Source organism: Otolemur garnettii, unplaced genomic scaffold (genome assembly GCF_000181295.1).
Source record: "Otolemur garnettii isolate 467f Iridium unplaced genomic scaffold, OtoGar3 scaffold00057, whole genome shotgun sequence".
NCBI classification, from domain to species: domain Eukaryota; kingdom Metazoa; phylum Chordata; class Mammalia; order Primates; family Galagidae; genus Otolemur; species Otolemur garnettii.
Genome location: NW_003852452.1, coordinates 5,403,831 through 5,410,550, shown reverse-complemented (window position 1 = coordinate 5,410,550; position 6,720 = coordinate 5,403,831).

The following is a 6,720-nucleotide window of genomic DNA, read 5'->3' as shown; positions in this document are numbered from 1 at the left end:
AAAAAAAAAAAGTGTTTGTTGACTTGATTGGCCGGAAAGGTGGATCACTTCTTTGCAGCTTTAAGTGAACTGACCCGACTAAAGTTGCCCCCCACTGGGACTCATCTTCACAGAAAGGACTGAAGTGTGGAGACTTGGAGTTCTGTTCTTCATCTCGCTGCTTTCCCAGCTCAAGAGAAGATCTATTTTTGTCTGGGTAGTTTACGTAAGGGGTGATCTTAGCGAGGGGTGAATGGCTCTCACGGGGAGCAAGAACTCCGGCTTCTCGGTGACAGCCTGTGCCTGCCTCGCCTCCAAGATGCTCTCTACTTATCAAGGGAATGCAGACAAGGGAACAGAGGCCCCATGTGCCACAGCACCTGTGAAAACACCTTGAAATACAGAAAGCTTTCTGTTCCTGAAGCAGTTGCAACTATTCCGTAGCCCAGAGGGTGTATAGAGTTGGAGAAGACATGTCTGCATGACCCTTTCAGGTGTCACAGAGAGCAGGACTGGAATAAATGGGACAAAACCTAAAGCCAAAAAACCAAGAAAACCCAGACTTCAAAACATCTGTTACTCCATTGTAACACATAGGATATATCTCTGCTTACACGACTTGTTCTAAAATAAAACTAGTATTATTATGTGTCACTCCCAAAGTGACAAATACAGATACAAAGACCCAGCTAGCAAAATCTGCCTCTCTGTGTTAATAGATTGCTCGTTTCCAAGAATAATGGTTTAGGGAAGGCGTCAGCTGTCACAGTACAGCCATCACTCACTCAGCAATTGAAAGATGTGCTGAGTGCTTCTCCAGACTTAGGACAGGATGCTTATTGTCTAGCCAGGAAATGAGGCTTCTGATATTCTATTCAACTGTTAAATTAAAAAAAAAAATCACACCCTTAAATACGTGTGATAGCTCACTGCTGAGCAAACATCATTATGCATGGATATTTGACCATCTTTCCTGAGGTCATCAGAGGATGTGCACCACCCCTGACCTCAATACAAGATAACTGGGTATAGCCAGCCTGTCTCCACTGCCTAAAATGGATTTTTTTTTTTTTTAGACAGAGTCTCCTTATGTCACCCTTGGTAGAGTGCTATGGCATCACAGCTCACAGCATGCCTAAATTGTTTTTTTTTTTTTTTAGACAGAGTCTCCTTATGTCACCCTTGGTAGAGTGCTATGGCATCACAGCTCACAGCAACCTCAAACTCTTTCTTTTATTCAGACAACTATTTTTAATTTACATAGCAACAAAACAATTTAAGTCCCCCACTCCCCATAGAGCAGCGGTTCTCAACCTGTGGGTTGCAACCCTTTGGTAACAATGAAAATACATCCTGCATATCAGATATTTACGATTCATAACAGTAGCAAAATTATAGTTATGAAGTAGCAATGAAAATAATTTTATGGTTGGGGGTCACCACAACATGAAGAACTAATAAAGGGTTGCAGCATTAGGAAGCCACTGGCTGAAGTGATTCTCTTACCTCATCCTCCTGAGTAGCTGGGACTACAGGCACCTGCCACAGTGCCTGGCTATTTTTGGTTGCAGTTGTCATTGTTTAGCTGGCTGGAGCCAGGCTTCAACCCACCAGCTGAGGTGTATGTGGCCGGCGGCGCTGTAACCTCTGTGCTATGGGTACCAAGCCTTAAATGGATATTTTCTACTTATAAAAAAGAAATATTCTAATAAAAATAGACACTCATAAAATGAGATACACAAGAATATCAATTTCCACTGTAATTCTTGCATTTTGTTCTTTGAAGTAAATAGTTCTAAAAGAAATTAGAGCATCTCTAAGATGTTCATATATGCAAGGGCTTTTGTTTCCTTGTGAGATAAATGCCTAATATGTATTAACTTGTGAATCTGCGTTTGTTTTATCTGAAATTGCAGAAGAACCACTTCATGTTGATGAACATGCCAGAAAAAAAAAATCTCAGTAGAGATTTGTCAGGATTTCCCCGAAACCTACCTTGAGAACCTCTGTTATGGCAGGTGCAGGACGGGCCCAGGTCTGAGAAGTCATTAGGCTCCTGGTCCTATTTTTGTTCTGACATCTCAGCAGATGATGTCACCTTATTATTGCTTCTGGATAAATAAATGTGTCCCTGGGCTCTGCCTCTTGTTTGTGGATGGGTCTAAGTCAGTTGTCAGTTATTAGCATCAAATGTCAGAGAGCTATTGGGTAGAACGATGAGAGATTCCAAATGGCCAGGGGCTGGTGGCATCGTTCTCCGTCACCCCTCACTGGATTCTAAGTTCTCCTTCAATATTCTGAGTATGTGTGCTTGGGGCTCGAGGGAGCAGGAAAGCCAGGCGTGTCCAAGACACATAGCAGAAAGATTGTTGGATACAAGAAAGCCCAGCCTACACCGCCATAGACCTACCGAGTCAGAATTCTAAGATGTCCGTCTGACTTACATGCACATTCAAGTTTGGAAAGTGCTTCTTTATCAGAAGTGCAGTCCATTTGGTCCTTCCTCACTCCTTTGTTTACTGTATTACTTTATGCCTTTCCAAATGTTCTTCACCATTTGATTTAAGTACATAATAGACAGAACTCAGATATTTGATTCAGGCTTTTCTACTAGAACATAAAGTCAGGATTGAGGAAAGACAGCGCAAAAGTGGGACTATTCATGAAGTAAGCCTGAAACATTCTGATTTCTTTATCTTAACGTGTCTTCAAATGGGGGTTGGTTCTAGTAAAACATTACTGGCTAAATAGAATACTTTTTAAAATTTTAGAATATTGTGGGGGTCCACATGTTTTGGTGACATAGTTTGCTTTTGTATATTTGAAGTCAAAGTTATAAGTATGCCCTTCACCCAAAAAGTGTGTGATGCACTCATCAGGTGTGAATGTGCCCCCCTTCTCTCTCCTCCCACCTACTTGAATTCCACTGAGATTGGCTTCTGTATGTGTGCAGAAGTGTTTATCAACTAGTTCCAATTTAGGATTGAGTATGTGTGGTATTTGTTTTTCCATTCTTGCAATACTTCACTTAGGAGAATGGTCTCCAATTCCATCTAGTTTGTTACAAAAGTTACTAGGTCACCATCTTTTTAGGGCTGAGTAGTGTTCCAGTGTATACCACTTTTTATTAATCAACTCAGGTATTGATGGGCACTAGGGTGGTTTCCACACCTCTGCATTTGTGAATTGTCTTTTTTTATAAAATGTCTTTTTTTCCTTTGGATAAATACCTAGTATTTATCCCCTAGTAGTGGGACTGTGGGATCAAATGGTAGGTCTACAGTTGGTATTTTGAGGTATCTTCATACAACTTTCTAGTACATAGAGGTTGTACTAGTTTGCAGTCCTACCAATAGTGTATTATAATACTTATTAACTAATAATAATAATAAAGTAATGTTTTTGAGAGAAATAGTAGAATTAGACATTATTTTTACCCTGAATTTCTGTAGTTTGTGCTTCTATTGATATCACAATCACTATCACATTGGGAAAGAATCATCGATTTAAATCTGTTGAAGATAAGTGAATAGATGCCACAGTCTTAGGGAAGATTATTTAAGCCACTGCCTTCAGCATGTGAAAGTTTAACAGAAAATGTTCATTCTTTTTTCTCACTGAAGTAAAGTGTCATAGGTAATCATTTCATCATGTGTGTCTGTGGCACAGAAGGACTGTATTTTTGGGGGGGAATGTCAGTTCTATTAGCTCAAGCTACATTTAGAAGTTGGAACAATAGCAGTAATAGTGCTAATAGCGCAAACCTCTGCAAGCATATTATATTAGATGTGCTCAAAGTTTTATGAAAAGAACTATACAGTAACAAGCAAACAGGCACATTGAAGTATTCAGATACCCCCAGAATAAAAAAGTGGTTCCAGTATTCTAATCACTTTTAATTACTCCATAATTCTTTCCAATTCTATGACATTACAGGCAGTCCCCGGGTTATGAATGAGATAGGTTCTGTAGGTTTGTTCTTAAGTCGAATTTGTATGTAAGTTGGGATAGGTACATTTACCTATTACCTGTAACAGCCTCCATGCCTAAATGCACGTCATAGGTGAGTCAGATGTTTCTTATTTTACAGTTAAAGAAACAAAGGCCCTGGGGAATTTACAAAAGTGTATATGATTATGAAAATAATAAACAATGGTGCTCATGTTCAAAGTGAAGTGTGTGCTTCTCCCAGACAGGCTCTTTACCAAGCCATGCAGCTCTTAACCCCTTGACATTCAGGGCGGTGGGGGAGGCAGCTGCTGACCCTGCTCCCGCAGTGCTCCTCCCCCCGACCTCCGCAGAAGTGCTACTACTGCTGGCGAATCCTCCAAGTGTGAATGAAGTCCCAGAGCAGCGCGATCCCAGCACCCCAAGGCCCTGTTTGTGTTGACCCTAAGGAGTTTGTGTCCATTTGGCCATTCGTTATCATAGCTACGGTCACTTTTCATCAGATTCCATTTCCTCGAGTCTTTTCTCTATTTTTGGTCTGTCTTGTTTCTTATTCTTCCCCTCCCTCGGTAGCCTTCTGCTCTTGTTATGAGCATACTCAAATCTCCCCATTCTGTAAAAGTAATCAGGCACCAGCAACAGAAACATCTTTCCTTGACCCTGAGTCTCTTTCTGTTACTCCGTTCTCCGGTATCTCCGCACCCTCCTCTACCTCTTGAAGAGCTGCCGCCTTGCTCACTGCCTACAAGTCATTACGTTCCCTCCTGAACCCATGGCCATCTGGTTTCCTCTTCCTCCATGCTCTGAGTCTGATGTAACCATTCTCAACGAGTCTCGCGATGCTGAGCTCCAGGAGCCTTCTTCTTGGAGGGAGATGGAAATAGACATGACATTTTATATCAGAAAAAAAGAGAACATAAGTGACATTTAAGGAACACACCCTCTGAGCCATCTTTCTGCAGTGCTTTTGGTATTCCCTCCTCTAATCCTCATAGTAACTCTGTGATACTTTAAATCGTCAATATTGCTAGTAATTTAAGCTCGGATTTGGAGCATTCGGTTAAATTAAGGTAGGGGCTTGACTCAAACCTAGCTCTGTCTGCCTTGAAATCCCACGGTCTTTTATTACACAAGGAAAAAAAGTCATAGTGGGTGGGATACAAAGGGAAAGAAAGATGGGGAGGGGGGGAAAGAAAGATGGGGAGGGGAGGAAAGAAAGAGAGAGAATGGAAAGTAGAGGAGGCGGGATCTGGAAAAAGTAGGGGAGCAAAGGTTTGAATCTCACAAAGTTCCTACACGAGGAAGAAGTTCAAATTGACCATGACATTAACCTCATTGCTCCTAGTATCTTTTAAGTATGTTGTTTAGGAATACTTTATTTCAGGGCTAAAAGTAGAATATAGAAAAAGAAAAATAATACTAGTAACAAAATTAGTTATGTTCCCAAAATAGGACACTTCATGGAAAGACTGCTGAGCCTCTGTTGTCTACAGGAACGAAGGCTACAGCTTGGCCATCTACTTGCTAATACCGCCACCTTGCACAACTTTCTGAGGGTTTTGTTCATGCACAAGAAACTAGGCTATAGGGCAGACAGCAAATGAACTTACTCATTTGTGTGTGCTATTTAAATTTTCTTGAAACTATTCAAATTTCTCCGGCCTACAAATCAGGACAAAAATCTCCAGACAGATGGCTTGGTAATGAGTTTTTCACCTCTTTTGGCTGCCACGCAATTTGGAAACTGCACTAGGCCAGGCCCCTGTCAACGCGGTTCGGCATTTCAACTTGAAGACTGACACCGGGAAGTTGTCATCAGCAGCAGCTAATGCTTAGCAAGTCTCAGGACAACGGAAAGGCACAAATGTTCTGTTCCAATGACTGTAACTCCCTGACCCGTCGAGGATGCAACTGCGTTTCCGTGTTGAGCTCGGTAAACTTAAACCTGCACTCCAGACGAAACTTCTTAGCTCGGACTCAATTATCTGATTATCTCAGGACACTTTTCCTTGTGTATCATGGAGGCATCACAAAGTACGTGCACTCAAGACCAAGCACTTGATCTTCCTTGAGAAAAACCTTCCTGCTCCAGAACTACCTGCCTCTGTGAATGCTGACATCCTCCAACCGACCAGTGACCCACACCTGGAACTCTCCCTAACTAGTCCCCCATCCCCTCCTCTCACATCTAATCACCAAGGTGATTCCACTTTCTTAACATCTCCTGAACCTCCCCTGCCCTCATGTCACCATCCTGATCTTTAGGCCACCATCCATTCGGACTCATGCTTGGGGCAGCTCCCTGACTCCTCACCCTTCTCTGCCCAGTCCATCTTTTTCTACTGAAAGCCAGCTTTCCACTGGCTGATGGATGAAGTCTGAACGCCTCAGTGTGGCTTAGAAAGCTGTTATCTCTCCCCCCTAGCACCCAGCTTCGTCAATCATCCCGTCAGCAGGTACCTATGGAGTGCCTATTGGGGGCCAGACTTCGCTTTAGGCTCCAGAGACTGAGAAGTGAACAAAACAGACACTGTCCTTAAACTTCCATGCTGCTGAAAGCAGGCAGGCAGTAAACGTGGAAATAAACCAATGGCTCAGTGGGGGTGCTGGGAAATAGCCAGTTTTGTGTAAGGTGCCTCCTATAATCTTTTCCCTATCCCCACCTAAATTAAATGAGATGGTTCAGACATGCGCTCTCTTATAATCACTCTGTCACTACATTTTGGCACCTTTACGTTGGTTCTTGTTTAATTGTTGACCTTCTATGTTGGATCACTGTAGATTGGATAAGGA